Source organism: Lygodium microphyllum, chromosome 5 (assembly GCF_053477565.2).
Source record: "Lygodium microphyllum isolate KBCC chromosome 5, Lygodium_microphyllum_v1.1.10, whole genome shotgun sequence".
Taxonomy (NCBI): domain Eukaryota; kingdom Viridiplantae; phylum Streptophyta; class Polypodiopsida; order Schizaeales; family Lygodiaceae; genus Lygodium; species Lygodium microphyllum.
Window position 1 is genome coordinate 119,134,730 of NC_141139.1, and position 18,334 is coordinate 119,153,063.

Consider the following 18,334-nt stretch of genomic DNA (forward strand, 5'->3'; position numbering starts at 1 on the left):
GCCAAAAGGTTGAGGTTGGTAATCTAGAAGGATAAGATTATATGTTTCAAAGATACAGAGCAACCTATTAAACCAAATTTTGGTAAAGGAGGTATGAAGAAATTATTGGAGGAGTCTCTTTTGCACTCTTCTTATGTGATGCAAGAGGTGGAAAGTGAAGCTGTATGGTCCTATGAAATCCATGTCAAGAAGAAGGGAAAAGCTTCATCATCAGAACTTTCAGCCATAGGAGATGTGATCAGAAAAGGGAATGGATGGAATGATCAAGTTGATGTCTTTTCTATCTATGCTTACATTGCAAAATCTCAAGGATTTGAAGCGCTTGTTGAAGAGAACTGGAAAAGAGATAATGATCAGCCTCAAGGATCCAAGAGGGTGACTAGGAGGAATGACCTAGCTTCTCAGCCTTCTTCTTCAGGAGGACTAGAGTAGAGTGTGGTTGACGTATAGAAGCCAAAGGTACAAGAAGATCAAAAGGCCCCAAAGACAAAGGATCTGAAGCTGAAAAAACAACTTGGATTCAAGCTTCTATCCAACATTGAGATGACCACGGACTTGAAAAAGCTACTTGAGGATTGGATTCTTAATTGCCAAATTGAATTTACTCTTGGAGAAGCCTTGGGGATTACCAAAAGAGAATTTTATGATGTTATCATCGACATCATTAAAAGAAAATGACAAGTTATTGAAGAGTCGATAGAGGATATGATCCATTAAGAGGCTTTAGCTATTGCCGAGGCTATTCTCTATGGGTTGTGGATTGAGTAGATTGATTCTGATGAGGAGACTATTGAGGATTCTACAAATGGAGATTTATATGTGCAGTCCAGGAAGTTTTTTTATCCTTTACTTCAGCCTGTATAGTATAATGACAATGAGGATGTGCCTAGATTGGTGTCTTGTAGCCATTTTTCTTGTAGTCATTGGGCTTGTGCGACTACAAAGACTGTAGTCAAGCTTGGTGAGACAGAGACTCCTTGTGTTGCTCTTTTAGATCATGGCTCCGAATTAATGTCATAGTGGTATATTTATATGATACTGGAAGATGGCTAGTTGATGTGAATCATGGTTGGCACATGCGCGTGGCCAACAACACTGCAGGAGATTTGTATGTTGCTTGTCAAAACTTGAATATTTCTATTGGAGATGGGGGTGAGTTTTATCATTTCTTTGTACAGAACTCTTGTTCCTATCCGATTATTTTGGGGCAGCCATTTATTGTTGAGTCTTGGATGGAGACTAAGGTTCTGGACGATGGGTCTCGGATCCAAAGCAAGGATGGAAAGAGGGTTGTCCAATTCATGACAATTTGTGTCAACCATCAGCGAAATAAAGATTCCTTTAGGGATTCCCCTCTTCCAGCAGGAGAGCTGGATTTTTGTTAGGTACCACTGTCTTGCGAGATGATAGTGGTATGAGTTAGGGAAATCTCTCACCTCCTAGTAGTGGCAATTTTTCCTCATGTGGTTATGGTGTATCCACTGAAAGTACTTTGTGTTTTCAACATATTTCTGATATACCTAGAGCTGCCATGCAGTATGTAAAAAGAAAAGAAAATGAATTGATGCTTACAGGTGTTTTGCAGGAAGAAAACTTGATAGATGGTCTCTATGATGGTTTTTCATGCTCAGATACTATGGAAGATCTTTCAGTATTGCTGAAAACTCAAAATAAAGAGTTGTCATATGTCTTATAGGTTCATTCTCTCGCGATGTATTTTGAAATTACTGATTTCATACTTCAAGAGAATTTGGGTGCTAAGTATTCTCAACTAAAGTATTCTTTGTTGACATATTTAAAAAACAAAGAGTTGGATGTTGCTATTTATACACATCAAAATTTGTGTTTACTAGGGTATTTTCAACAAGAGATGAAATTTGCAGGTTGTAGTAATGAAGCCAATTTTTAGAAAAAATATAAGATAGTTGATAAGAAGGTTAGACCAGTTGTAAGATCGCTACCTTTGGACAGTGATGAGATGGTTAGAAGAGCTGCTTTGCAACCTCCTTTGCGAGAGACATAAGTTTTCAGCTGAGACATTGAAAAATATGAAGATTGGGACTGAAAATATTTTGCTTCCAGAAGAGGTAAGATGTTTTGAAGCTATGTTGTGCATACATTGGAAATATTTTTCTTTTTTTCCACATGAGATTGGATGTGTTGATCCTGGGGTTGTGACGCTACCATTCCACGTGTCCCTTGGAATCTATAGTCTATTCCTATACCTAGACCTCACTTGCCTGAATTGGTAGAGATTTTGAATGAGCGGATGAGGATGGCGATTCTAGAGCCATCCTTAGCTCCATATTCCAACAGATGGTTCACAGTTCCTAAGAAGAATGGGACACTCAGATTCATACATGACTTATAGCCAGTAAATAAGGTCACTATTGGAAATGTTGTTGCAGGATCTATTGTGGATGAGTTTGTTGAAGCTTTTGTTGGATGTACTATCTATTCACTCGATGATCTTTATTCCAGATATGATCAGTTCCAGCTTGCCCTTGAGAGCAGAGATTTGACTACGATGAAGACACCTTTAGGCCTTGTCTAAATGTGTATGCTTCTGCAAGGAGCTACTAATTCAGTTGTCCATATGATGAATGGGACAAACAAGGTTCTGCGAGATTTTATTCCTAAGCTTACCATGCCTTTCATTGATGACTTACCTATGAAAGGTTGCTTGGAGAAAGAGAGGGATGATTCTTTAGATAATCACGGATGCAGGTTCTTTGTGACTTCACATATAAGAGATGTTGAAAGGATTCTTTGGAGGCTAGAGGAAGTAAATTTGACCTTATCAGGGTTGAAGTCTATTTTTGAAGCATGAGAAGTTTTGATTGTTGGACATATGTGTGGATATTATGGCAGAAAGCCTTCTTTTGTGAAGGTTGATGCCAAAGAGAAGATTAGGGAGACTTGCTCTTCTACTTTGAAGGTTCACAAGTAACTAGTGTGTTTTATCTTATTCCAATTTCTCATTTTGCTCATATTGTAGATGATCTCTGCAAACTCTTGAGGAAAGGGAAATGTTTTTCTTGGGAGATGAGACATACTAAAGCTATGCAGAGACTGAAGAAATTGTTGAGAGTTGCTCCAACTCTTCGAAGGGCAGATTATGAGTGTGGGAGACCTATTGTTCTTACTATTGATACTAGTCCTATCATAATTGGATGGGCTGTTGGCCTAAACAATGCAGATGGGAATAGATATACTATTCAGTTTGAGGCAAAAGTCCTAAACAAGCGGCAATGTAGGTATTCTCAAATTAAGAGGGTGCACTTGGGAGTTGTCATGACTCTCAAGAATGATAGAGAGTACTTCATTGGTGATAATGTGGTGGTTGAGATTCATTGTTTGCCTCTTGTAGGTATGATCACGAGTTGTTCTACTCCAAATATTTCCATGCTTAGGTGGATTGGGTACATAAAATCCATGAATCCTGAGTTCAAGCACATAGTAGGTAAAGACAACTCAGTAACCAATATGCTTTCACGAGCGAGGTATGATGATATGGATTTTTCTTGCATTGATGATGCTGATGATGGGGCTAATATTTGAGCCATGCATGTTGATCATATTTGTCATGTGTCTACTTTGGAAAGTTTTGATGAGTCTTTGTATATAGAAGAGTATTTACAAATTGGTCGTTATTTGAGTACCATGTCTAGACAGGATGGATGGACTGATGCAAACTTAAAGGAGATTAGGAGAAATGCTTATGGTTTCTTCTTGCAAAGTGGGCTACTTTGGAAGCATCCACGAAAGCAAGGAGGATAGCCATTGAGAGTTGTCTTTGATAGAGCTTCACAGGTGCGGATCATGAAAGAATTTCATGAAAGTCTTTGGGCTAGACATCCAGTTGTTTGGGCGACCTATGAGAAAATCAAGGAGCACTATTGGTGGAGAGGCATGTACATAGATATCTCATAGTTTATTGAGACATGCCCTAATTGTCAGTTGTTCTCTTCAGTGAGGCATAGAGATGAGCTTCATCCTATCTACCTACTATGTATTCATTACAAGTCGGTTCTTGATTTAATTACTATGCTTGTTGGTTTATGGAAGATGCACTATATTTTTTTGGCACGAGAAGATCTCACAAATAAATTGGAAGGAAGAGCATTATGGACGAAGTATACTTCAATGGTTGGAGGATGTTAATTACAGGTATGGATGTATGGGAAAAACTACTACAGATAGAGGTGAGTTGGATGTTGATGAGGCTAGGGAGTTTTTCTCTCACCTTGGCATTAAAATTTCTTTGACTTCAACATATAATCCAAAAGGCAACACGAAGAGCGAAAGAGGCCATCCGTCGATTGTAAAAGCCTTGGCCAAAGCATGCAATGGTTAGATCAGGCACTGGCCTAGGTTGTTGCCTTATGCCCTATGGGCTGATCACACTGCTCATAGTGTGACTAAATGTTATATGCCAGTTGAGTTGATGTATGGGCAGAAACCAATCATGCCTATAGAAACTTGCACAATTACTTGGAGTGCTTTACAGTGGCAACAAGAAGCCTCACATAGTTGAAATCCTATCAACGGGATGAGCATAGCTCAAGTCAGGTTTAGAAGGCTTGCTTTAAAAAAAAAGGATTTTTGGGAAGTTGTTGTCACGATCTTCTTCCAAGCATATACTTTGTCCGTGTAGACTGTGTCAGAGTGTAGGCATGAACATGGGCTTGAAGAGAGGTTAAAATGAGTTTGGAAGTGATTGTGTGTGAACTATTGCTATGGGAGAGATTAGAAAGGTAAGGTTTTGAATAAAGCTTAGCCTTAAGCTTAAGCTTTATAGTAAAAATCTTAATGAATCTGAAAATTTGTTCCAGGACGGCGGTATGTTCTTGCCGCATTCGTCATTGTGCAGTATGTGCCGCCGCCGCCGATTGATGAATGCTGAAAAGCTTAAGCTTTTCTTAATATTTTTAACCTTATTAATCTTCAACTAATTGAAATTGGCTTATCTTTTCTTCTGAGAATAAACAACTTGATGAAGGAGCTTCGGAAGTGGACCTCAGCCGCCAGAGAGTGGTCCTTCGTGATCCAATAGTGTAGCAAGGGGTTCTTCACTGCCAATAACACGCTAGTATCGACGGATTGTCGCGAGACTGACTGTAGAGCTCATTTGTTCCAAGAGCTTTGCCTTCACACGAGATGGTAAGCAATTGGAAGCCCTTGATCTCAGCTTCGCTCTGATACCACTGATGCACAAAGCGGATGCTATATGCATATGTAGCGAGCACCGAAAGGTCCCCAAGAACAAAAGAACTCTACTTTAGTTCAAAAAGCAAGAGAGAGGATTTGCACGACATGAAGAAAAGAGATCAATTGGGTACAACCTCCCCCCATGCCTTATGTGAGTACTCCATAAACATGAATTTAATATTTTATTCATCTCCAAGCTAAAAAATAGTCCAAATTTACAATTAGCATGCTTTAGCTTTTGTGTTTGCTTTTGTCCAAAATAAAGGATAAAGCGGTTGGGTGTCCCAAGAGTTGGGTTGTGCCCAAATACAATGACCAATAAAGAATATTTAAACCGTGCGCCCATGCGCATACAAAATAATAAATATATGTCAAGTGCTTCAATAAATAAGTGCATCAAAATAAATATTGGCATCATGCCTAAGACCCGTGCCATAAAAAATGATAATTTCTTCTAAATAACTTGAATACACGCTATTGTCCCACCATCGCCTGCTCTACACATCAACTGAAGCATTCACAATTGTTAGAAAATAATAAAATTAAACCGACAAAAGTGAATACGTAGTAGTCTTTAGCTACAAAATAAAAAAATAGGTTGGAACTCTGTCCTAACCTTAATTTCATACGAGTGTGCACTCTAAACTCATAAACGTCCATTAACTTAAATATGTATTTTGCAGAATCACTCGCTATGGAATTTTCCACTTGCACATTAAATTTACATGATGCCTGAAAAGGACAGGCATCCCTGTCAACTTCTCGCACAAGGAATCCACCTTGTCTACGAGCCCCGGAAAATAAATATAGTTTTACATAATCCACCGCAAAACCTCATGGAATCCACCCTGGTCTCACAAAATCCACGGTGGAATATACCTCCTGGCATCACATGATCTCACTGCACTCATTGATAGACTATATGCATGTAGCGGTGTCACATGGAATACACACAGGATTTCATGATACTTTGTGAAATGGGAGCAGAGGATGATGAAGAGTACTCAACTCAAGGTAAATACATGGAGTAAGAAGAATGGTTAGGTTTCACATTGAATCAAATACATATGTGGGCAAGGTAAGACGAAGTGGGATTACAAGGATTACAATCTCAACAATACATCATTTCAACTTAGATGAGCATGTTTATGTTTAGGTATGGATGCACCAGGTTTTCATTCATATACATTGGCAATCAAAATAAGAAGCAAGAGATGTAAAAGAGAAACTATGATTTTGAGTTCTAGGAACTCTCTCTTTCTCTACTCTTTTTGTCACAACATCAAAATCACTTTACAAGATGACTCTATAATAGCACTTAGCACATGGCATAATGGCTTCAAATGGGAATCTATTCATGGCAACGTGTAGGGCCCTTTAGTCTGTGGGCTTGCGTCGCATTGACTTTTTCATCAAATAAGTGCTTACTCTTTGTGGCTTTAACTTCACACTTTACCAATCCCTTTCATTAAGTGTATCACCATCAGATGAAGCTAGCAGCTATTGTAACATTAGTCCATCCCAACATGAAAGAGTTGTCCCTTGCTTGGCTTCTCTAACCATGACCAACCCATGATTACTATACTTTTTCCTAGTTCGCCACACAAGATGCATTCCCCTTAGTCGTTAATGAATAGCTGCTCATGTCGGATGCATGGATGGAGAGCATTTAGCCTTGAAGTCATCTCAATACGCGCACAACAATATGAATTCCACGCCTCCTCCATGCCACGTCTGAACTCAACATTAGCTCTCACCTTGAGAACTGCCTATTACAAGACTTGATGAAGACACCTTGAGTAGTGAAAGCCTCATAAACTTGTGTTATCCTTCTCTAGAAGGCCTAGAGAGATCTCATAATAGCATTGATCACCTGTAATTTATGTTTCTAATGTTGTAGTCAACCGTGCACTTGTGTTCTCTTCATGATCTGTATCAATCCGTGCTAAATGGCCATGTCATGAGAAGTCGACACCCTTCTATGCAACCTCCATCAGCTCCCTCTTTCTTTATGCATGTGATCTTCCCGATACTTTATGTAGACAAGCAGCTATGCTTATCCATGGCAGACTCACATCAGCTTTGTCCACATGATCCATGGTTGCCATAAACATTTTAGTATTTCTAAACAACACAAGATGTCTTGGAAAGTAAAGATCCCTCTTGAAAGATAGAGCTCCTCTTTTTCACTCACCAGGCTACTCCATACCCTCTGATTAGCGCATGCCCTTCATAAAATCTCTTCTTTTCTTTTGCATGAAGCATCATCAAGTTTGCCCACCCACCCCTTCTATCTATGTTGTTGCAAGCTTGAACCCCCCCCCCCCCCCCTCTCCTCTAGCTCCAATGATTTCTTTTTCCTGCATGAACATATCTGATGCCTCCAGCACCTATGTATCATCCCTTGTTTAGATGTTCCCTCCCCTTGTTTTTAGCACGCGGCAACCCAAAAAGCCCGTAGCCTTTTTCCAATAAAATCTTAAAGTTTTAAAATCTTTCATCGATTTTCCATCAATGTCACCAACCTTCCCCTGCAATATCAACAGTCGCCATATTTCTTCTTGATCTAGATTATGCAAATACTATGTTTCAAAAGGCCACACCCTTTATTAATGCCATATCCTCACGTCTTCATCAATTGGTGATCACTAAATATGGAGCATAAATTTTTAGTCATGCTCCTTCCCAAACTCATTAACATAACTTGAGGGTGTTCATATAACTTCCACAATTCATTGGCAGGGTGGAAACAATTTGACTCTCAATCTCGTCCATGAAAGGCTCTTCACCAAATAACATGCCTTAGAAACTTAAATATGTAATATGAGATGTCAAAGTTTGTTAGAAGAGTTCCCAAGTAACTTAAGTCCTTCCAAATATAAACCCTTCAAGCATCTTTATGTTGTATAAGCATTCATCAGAATCTTGATTGAATTAAGGCACAATGAGGCATTTCTTATTAGCTTTGCTCCATTCATAAACTCGATCAAGAAGATAGAAACACTTCGAATCCTCAAAAAGACTTCTCCATTAGCTTGTCCTTGATACTTCCTTCAACGTTTCTCCTTCGTAACACTTGTTCATGTTCTTTTGATAATAATCTCCCATTGTCTTTCTTGATAAAACCTTGAGCCAACACTTTGACTCTACAGCATCCGAGTTCCAAATGAAAGGTGAGAAGGATCAAATCTTGCTTGGAAGTGAGCTATGGCGGAGAGCAAGAGCAAGAAGAGAGAGAGAGAGACACAAATGGGAACTCCAACAGTCTCAATGTGTGACTGGGCCTTCCTTTATTCAAACTATCACTAAAATAATAAAGAATAAAGTGACGGTGATGAGCACCCGCCACTTGCAGTGTTGTGTAGTGGCGGGTACTGTCAGTGTAGTAATACACGGGCGGCTAGGCAGAGGTGCCTTTAACCCCAACAATCTCCCACGTAAATGTGAATCTTCCCTAGTGAGGAAAAATAGTACAATGTACATATGTACAACAGGATGAGAAAAAATTTCATCTCATCCAACGCCCATCAATCTCTTGAGGAAGGCAAAACACTCAGTAGTGAGGCTTTTCATGAGTAGATTTGGAGGATTTTTGTCAGTGGAGATCTTGAAAAAGTCAACAGACTTGTCCTCCATGACCCCATGTATGAAGTGATACCTCACCTTGATGTGTTTCATCTTTGCATGGAAGACCGGATTCTTGGCTAGTTGAATAGCACTCATAGAATTCGAATGCAGTGTAGGTATAGTATCAATCCCAAGGTCATGAACCAAACGGCCCAACCATATGGCCTCCTTGCAAGCCTTAGTGGCTACAACATACTCGGTCTCAGTGGTAGAGAGAGACCCACACTTCTAAACTATGGACATCCAAGAAACAACACCTCCAGCATAGGTTAAGACATAGCTGGAAGTGGACTTTCTACTATCTACATGTCTTGCATAATCGGAGTCTATGTAGCCCACAACTCTTGTATCCTGGCTACAATAGAAAATACACATATCTGCTGTGCCCTTCAAGTATCTCATGATACCCTTTACAGAATCCCAATGCTTTTTTGCCAGGTTTAGCCATATAGCATGCCACAACACCAACTGCAAAGGAAATATCTGGACGAGTGGCTATCATGGCATACATCAAACTACCCAACCACAGCTGATGCATAAGGGATCTTGACCATCTCAGCCCTCTGCTCATCCGTCTGTGAACAATCAGCCTATGAAACCTTCACATAAGAAGGTAATGGAGAGCCAATAAGCTTTATGTCCTGCATACAGAAACGCTCACGGACTTTATGAATGTACTCCCCTTGTGAGAGGTAGAGTAGTCCCTGATGCCTGTCGCGCTAAATGCACATACCAAGAATGTGAGAGGCATGTCCCAAATCCTTCACCTCAAAGCTCTTCTTCACCTAATATTTAAGAGCATCCAGCTCATCATGAGCTTTTCTTGTTATCAACATATCATCCACATAAAGTACCAAAATAAGCAAGGAACCATCACGGGCCTTCTTCGTGTAAAGACACGGATCCATAGCACTCCTGATGTAGCCACGTGACTGCATAAAGGCATCAAACTTATGATACCACCCCCTAGGTGCCTGCTTCAAGCCATAAAGACTTTTCTTCAACTTGCACACTAGGTGCTCCTTGCCAAGTTCTACAAAGCCTTTAGGCTGCTCCATGTATATCTCATCATGCAAATCCCGATGCAAGAATGGAGTCTTGACATCCATCTGGTACAAGTCCAAGTCAAGCTGTGCGACTAAGGCCAAAACCAAGCGTAGGGTAGTCATCTTGACCATAGGAGAAAAGACTTCATCAAAGTCAACTTCATGCTCTTGTTTAAAACCCTTAGCGACAAGTCTTGCCTTATAAGCCAACTTGGGGTTTCTAGGGGTACTTTTCAGCTTGTGCACACATTTGCATGGCAAAGCCTTCTTGCCCTGAGGCAATGCAACCAAATCCCAAGTCATATTCTTGTGCACGGAGTCCATCTCACACTCCATAGCCCTCTCTTAGGAGTGACTATCACCCCTATGCATAGTCTCATCATAGGTGAGAGGCTCTCCTGCATCTGTAACCAAGACATAATGCATCAAGGGCTCAAATCTCTCAGGTGGATGTCTATCTCTAGTAGACCATCTCACAGCAGGCTCTGCAACGGCTAGTCCAACACCTTGGCCATATGTATCAACTACTACTACTACAGGCTGTCCAACTGCTCCTCCTAGAATATAACCATGCATATCTCTACCACTCTCTCAGGCTACATATGCATCTTGTCTTCATGGAAGACTACATCATGGCTGCGGATGACTTTCTGCGCTTGCGGATCCCAAAGATGGTAACCCATCTCGCCTATATCCCCATAGCCAAGGAAAATGCATTTGACACTCTTAGGATCCAACTTAGTATGCTTGTCTTTGGGCACATGGCAGAATGCCTCACATACAAAGACATGTAGATGCGCATAAGATGGAGGTTTCCTAGTCCATACCTCCTCTACAACCTAGACATCCAAACCACTAGAAGGTGAGCTATTAATGGTATGCACAACTATACTGACTGCCTCAGCGCAAAAGCTCTATGGTAAGACTGCATAGCTAAGCATACTGCGTACATGCTCGTGGATGGTTCTATTCATCCACTTAGCCAAACCATTCTGGGGTGGGGTATAGGAGGCGGTCAACTGACGCTTAATACCTCTCTTGTCACATAGTTGCTCAAAGCATGTGACACATATTCTCCCCCATTTTCAATCCTAAGGCATTTCAGCCTATGCCCAGTTTGGTTCTCAACCAATGCAGGCCATCTCTGAAAGACATAGCCAAGACTTCGGACTTAAGCTTAATGGGGTAAGCCTAGACTTTATGCAAAAAATCCTCAATGAACATCACAAAATACTTTGCACCACCCATAGACTGATAGGGCATGGGCCCACAAACATCCGAATTTACCAATGCCAGGGGATCACTCATGTGTGTCGTACTAGACTTCTTATGCGTATTCCTAGTCTATCTGCCATAAAGACAATGCTCACATGAATTAAAACATACGTAGTCAAGGGGCAGTAAGTACTGCAAATCAGAAAGCATTTTCATTCTCTTCAAGGACATATGCCCCAAACATGCATGCCAAAGAGATACATGTGGGATGGAACCCACTGATAAAACATGGTCAAGAAAGGATCCATCAACTACAATATGATAGAGGCTACCAGCTTTGGCACCTCTAACAAGCACGTCTGCCAGGACCACGGGTGATCTTCCAAGTAGAATCCCCAAAAGAAACATGAAATCCAACATCATCAAGCTACCCTGCAGATATAAGATTGCGTGTAAGCGCAGGTACATGACATACATCCTGTAACAAAAAAGTACTGCCAGTAGAGAACTGTAGCCATATATCTCCAATGGCAACAATAGCAAGTGACCTATCATTACTCAAGTGAACTGAACCAGAGACAATGCGATAGGAGTGAAACCACTCACGGCATGGTGTAACACGAAATGAAGCATCAGAATCCAAAAGGTAGCAATGCACATAATAGAGTGAACATCGGTCAACGACGTAGCATCACAAGAACTAGTTGCAAGTATGTACTCCTCATCAGAGTCATTAGTCTGCATGACATTTATCTCCTCGATTTTCACACTAGATTTTGCAGGCATAATGCTGTGATCAGAGGACTTTTCCGGTACTTTGTCTTTCCCCTTCTCTTTGTGCTTCTCATGGCGTAACTCATGACAATGTGGGCGTATATGACCCTTTTTGCCGCAAAGATGACATGTTACATTAGCATTTCTTCCATGAGACGATGCGCAATTTACCACGTGACTTAGAACTAGACTTCTACGAGTCTCTGCCACAGTCATTCCCACGATCATTCTTGCCATTACCATCTCTGCCTCTAACAGTCAAAGCATGTGACATATGAGAGGCATCCAAGTTCTTACGGTTGATCTCTTCTTGTAGAAGAGCACTCTTTACATAAGGCAAGTTCAAAATAGTAACAGGAGCACATAAGGCAGTGTGGAATACATCCCATGACTCACTTAGAGTCCCAAGCAAAAACAATGGAGTAACCTCTTCATTAAAGGTAATACCCTGTGAAGTCAAGTTCTTGAGAATAGCATGGAACTAGCTCAAATGAGCAAATATTTTCCTATTCTCCTTCATGCGCAGGTCCATAAGTTGCTTTAGCCACCAACACATCTAACTTGCTAGACTTTTCTTATCATAGAGGTTCTTAATTTTATCCCAAAGTTGCCAAGCACTCTGTGCTTTCTCAACCACATTGTAATGCACTTGTTCAGTGAGAGACAAGATGAGGGTGGACTTACACAACTCATCAAGCTCATCCCATTTGTCATCAGTCATAGTTTTAGGCTACTCGCCATGCATCCTTAGTGGCTTTATCTACGATTTCTACACCAATATTTGCCAAAAATGGCTCTTCTAATAGGCATAATTCGTACCATCAAGCTTAGTGATGTTGAAGATAGCATTGTCAATGGAAGAAGAACCCATAATGCAGTCCAAAACAGTGCAGAGAGTTCAAAACTACTTGTTGTTTTCTATTGTAAATAGCAAAATACCATAAAAACCAAGGCAAAATGACCACGAACTGATAACTAATGATGTTGCCTATCAAATACCATCAAAAGTACATAAAATCAGGATGATTCAATATGAAAATTCCACATCAATCCATACATAGTTGCTTGCTGTAATAAATTACACCCAGGTACAATGAGAGCAAACTATAGTCAAGATCAATGCATCAAGTCAACCACGGACTCTCAAAGCATAACCAACATCAAGCAGCCATAAATCAGCATATGATAGTCATACAGACATTGTGCAAACACCCAAGCATGTCAAAACAATCCGTTAGTAATCCGACACACCCCTTGTGTAATAGGGCAAAGTGTACACAACACTAGCAAGACCTGACACAAAGAGATGTATGGTCAGGGAGTGGGAAGCCCAAATCAGCCCAAGTACATGTATATGGACCATGGCATATCAACCATGCAACATCCAAGTGAAGAAGATCCTAGTCTCAAAAGACTCAAAGCTCAATAGCATAAACCACTTGCTCAATGTCTATCAAACATCCAACAATGCTCCCACTGGCACAAAGGTTGTATGGATCAATCCAAGAAGCTCAAGAAAGGAACATGAGAGCACTAGTGATGAAAGATCCAAGACCAGACATCAATAAGACATCATGAGCATATAGCCTATGTAGCCTCCAAGTATAGCATCCATAGACATCAACTGTATCCCAAATACAACTCTGGAAAGCCAAGAAATATCCCAAGTAAGTTCTAGGAAGCCAGATGCAAGCCAAGGCAAGGCAGCAATTGGCTCCAAACAATGTAAGCAGCATGTAGTAGTGGCATAGGCCATGCATGTCAAGACTGGTGAGACATAGGTAACATACATGCCATATGTACATCCAAGACGAAGCATCAAATGCATTCCAAAGCCAAGATCAAGCTCAAATGAAGATTTGGAGTCAAAGACAAGCTCGATGTCATATTCCGAAGGTCAATACTTCATTGCATATCCCAAAGATATAGCCTGAAACCAATAGGCATAACCAAACTGGAGGTAAAATAACCTGTTAACCAAGGTAGCATAAATCCCAACCAACAACGAAGTTTCTACATCCAAATCAAGGCTCAATAGCTCTCAAATAGCATATCTGGGAAAAAACTATGATGACCAAGCATCAATACATCCAATAGGACACCCAAATGTCAACAAAGAGCATTATGCATAAGCCATCCTTGATAAAACCTTGTTGCCCAAACAATGTATAGTATTAAATCCTTGCATAAATTGAGCTATGGAAACTCAAACCAGGTCCCAAAGCATCTCAAAACATTAGACAAACATCCCCAAATTATATGGGCATCAAATACCAAGCCTCGGGAGCATCACATAAGCTAAGAGCATGACATTTTCTTAATGTAAATCAACTCGGATCTGTTTCAAAAAATGTTGTGATTAGAATTTGGTAGATCTAACACCGCCATTGCATTCGGAGTGTACCAAAACCCCAAGTTAGACTCTTACCTTACCTAAATCGGGTTCCAAATGCTCGAGATATGAGAAAAAATTGGATTTTTGAGCCAAATTTTGAAACAGGCGCAAAAAAAACGTGAGCTGACTGTGGGGCTTGGTGGTTATGCTAAGGATAAGGGGGCAAATGGAGGCATACAAGGTTCCCAATGAAGCCAAGGAACACCTGCAAAGAGTCTATGAGGGATGGGGAGAGATAAAATCTTACCTCGGGGGGAAGAAACCATGGCTGGCATTGAAGCTCCAAGCTCTAGGTCTTCAATCCGGGCTGAAGTAATGCCAGGCCAAGCTCCATGATCAAGCTCTAATCCAAAGCTCTGATACTAGTTGAAAGGTGAGAAGGATCGAATCTTACTTGGAAGTGAGCTATGGCAGAGAGCAAGAGCAAGAAGAGAGAGAGACACAAATGGGAACTCCAACAGTCACAATGTTTGACTGGGCCTTCGTTTATTCAAACTGTCACTAAAAGAATAAAGAATAAAGTGATGATGACGGGCACTCGCTACCTGTAGTGTGCAGTGGCGTGTACTATCAGTGTAGTAATAGGCGGGTAGCTAGGCAGAGGCACCTTTACCCCCAACACCAAACATTCTTGAATAGCACATCAAGTTTCTTTACTCATATGTGCAACCCTCTTCTCCTATGCTTGGCAAAGCACCTTCCTCTACCATTTGCCTATAGAGCGGTAAAGCTTTTTCACCCTAATCATGTTCCACATATACCAAAAGTAGAGTACTCCACAATACCACATCATGGTTGGATCCATGAGTAAATACAATTTCTACTTCTAAAAGGCTACCACATTTACCATACATTGTCACAAGGGTGCTACAAACAAAACATACACATAGGTTATTTATGCATGAGTACTACTGAGCAAATACAAAAAATTTAGGATGGAACCACGAAATCAAATTTTCAAACTGACAGCTCAAAGTGAATGACAAACAAAAAGGCACACACAATGGAAACCAAATTCCTAATGACGCTGACTAATGAGATTAAATTCTTGGCGAAAAACTCGACCCTCAGGTTCACAATGGTGGACGTGCAGCTTCACAATAGTGGCCTATTAAGTCAATCATATTTCTTGTCTATAGTTACTAGTTTTTTCAAATGCATTATGTGTGGTGGTTTGATGTGTAGTTGTTCATTTTGTAGAGTCCATTTGCTGCTCCTTTGCATCAGGATGAGCTTTCTGATGGCGAGGATCTGTAGCTCACGCTTGGATTCATGAAGTGCGCGCCCTCTTCTTTTTTGGTCCTATGATTTGTGCAAGAATCTTCCATGTACTATTCCTTAGATGTACTTATCATCCTTTGTATAAAATCATATTTTGTGATAATTATAGATAGAATTTCATGTTAGTTTTGGCTCTTCTCTCTCTCCATGGTTCCATGTAATGTCATGAGTTTTCATCAACGGTCCTATATTTATTCTGTGAATTATCAGTCTTGTGGATTCAAGTAGATTTTGTGCTCGCCTTGATGACCATTGCATACCCAACATGTAATTCATTTGTAGAATATTATATAGCACATGATGTTTCCCTGCCACAATTTTTTTTCCTTTGTAACTATCGTTAGCATTGCTAATTTCTTTGAATGCATCGCTATTATTGTCACTATCAACGTCGCAAATCATTGCTATATGCATCGCAAATGTGATGCAAATAGTGACGGTTTTTGCAATGATTTTATAGGCACTTATACCGATGCTTTTAGCGAGGACGGGGAATTTTTTTTAAATGAACATTTGCATCGCTTTGAACGTCAGTATGAGGTGTATATCTTGTAGTGCAAGTTCCAATTGGAAATGAACTACAAAAATGGAATTTTTAAAAGTGCATGAAAATTGGTTAAAACATCACTCAACAATGCTACTTGGATCTCCTAAAAAATTTGACTATTTTTGTTGAATTCCAAATCTCTTTATGGAAATAGATAGTACACATGTCTCAGTTTTAGCTTGATAAATTTTTTTTTGAGATGGTTTTGATATGAAACACTAATTTTTTTTACTTTTTTGTGAAAATGCTATTAAACATGTACATAAAAATATACACTTCCTAGCTTCTTTTGATCATTTCTATTTTTTAAAAAACTGGTATCTTATATTGATCACATTTTTCTAAAATATTTTCCTCGTATTCATTCTCATTTTGGTGAGAAAAAGAAATTTTTATAGAGGGTCTAAATTTCCACAAAAGTGTCTTTTTTGCTATAAGACTAGTCTTAAAGTGCTTCCTCTTTCTTGAAAGCAGTTATCTCCACAGATCGCGCTTATCTCCATCTAGCTAATTGTTGATGCTATCACTACTACTAAAGTAGCAATAACACCTACCTCGTATCATCACTAGCCCATATAGTAGAACTAGAACTTGATGAATCTCCCATATCTACAAACCTTTTGATAGCCTTCATGTTAGATTCACCAAATGTCATAGGGTGTGTAGGGTTGAAGGCCTAAACACATGGGTGTAGGACAGAAGAGCTGTAGAGAGACGAGAGAGATAATAAAAAGAAAGGCAATTTATGAATTACCTGGTGCGCAGATCGGTTGCAGATAGCTCACGTGGTGAATTCCCAAAGATCCCCAAGAACAAAGTACTCTACTTTTTAGCACAAAAACCCATGTAAAAGCAAGCACGACATGAGACAAGAGACAAATTGGGTTCAATCTCCCCCATGCCTTGTGTGAGCGCTTCACAAAGCATGTATTTAATGTATATTTCCAATCTTTATGCTCAAAAATAGCCCAATTACAAAAATATGACAAGCTTTTAGCTTTTGAGTTTGCTTTCTACCAAAAATAAGAAAATAAAGCTAATGGACGGTGCCCATAGTGTCTGGCACGCCCAATCTCAATATCCAAATAGAAATAATATATCCAGGCGCATAAGCGCATACAAAATAATAATAAATAATCGATGTCTCTATAGACATAACAAAATATAGGCGTGGCGCCTATCAAAATATAGTCCAAAGATCGAAAACCCGCTAGACTCCAATGCTTTCCTCCGCACTGCTGCTATCTCTACACATCAACTGAAGCATTCACAATCGTTAGTAAAATAACACAATTAAACCGACAAAAGTGAATACCTAGCAGTCTTCAGCTACATAAATAAATCAACTGGTTAGAAATAAATCCTAACCTTAATTTATTACGAGTGCGCACTCTAAACTCATAAACGTTTGTTAATTTAATATGCATTTTGCGGAATCACCCGCTATGGAATCACCCATGTACACACTAAATTAATGAAACGCCCGAAAAGGACAGGCGTCCCCATCAAATTCTCGCACAAAGAATCCTATGATGCCAGGAGGCATATTCCTTGGTGGATTCCGTGAGGTTTTACGGTGGATTCCGTAAACTTAGATGACCGGGGCTCATACGCAAAGAGGATTCTTTGTGCGAGAAGTTGATGGGGACGCCTGTCCTTTTCGGGCGTTTCATTAATTTAGTGTGTACATGGGTGATTCCATAGCGGGTGATTTCGCAAAATGCATATTAAATTAATAAACGTTTATGAGTTTAGAGTGCGCACTCGTAATAAATTAAGGTTAGGATTTATTTCTAACTAGTTGATTTATTTATGTAGCTGAAGACTGCTAGGTATTCACTTTTGTCGGTTTAATTGTGTTATTTTACTAACGATTGTGAATGCTTCAGTTGATGTGTAGAGATAGCAGCAGTGCGGAGGAAAGCATTGGAGTCTAGCGGGTTTTCGATCTTTGGATTATATTTTGATAGGCACCACGCCTATATTTTGTTATGTCTATACTCTTTGCGTATGAGCCCCGGTCATCTAAGTTTACGGAATCCACCGTAAAACCTCACGGAATCCACCGTGGAATATGCCTCCTGGCATCATACCCCCGGGGTGGGATAGCAATTGACCTCAATTGCTATTAGCTCAATGTGGAGCTAACAGAGTGGGGAAAGCATTTAAGTCTCTAGCGTGCATCCATTGTGCTTCCTCTACAGGATGGTTCTTAAATTTCACTAGATATCTAGAGTA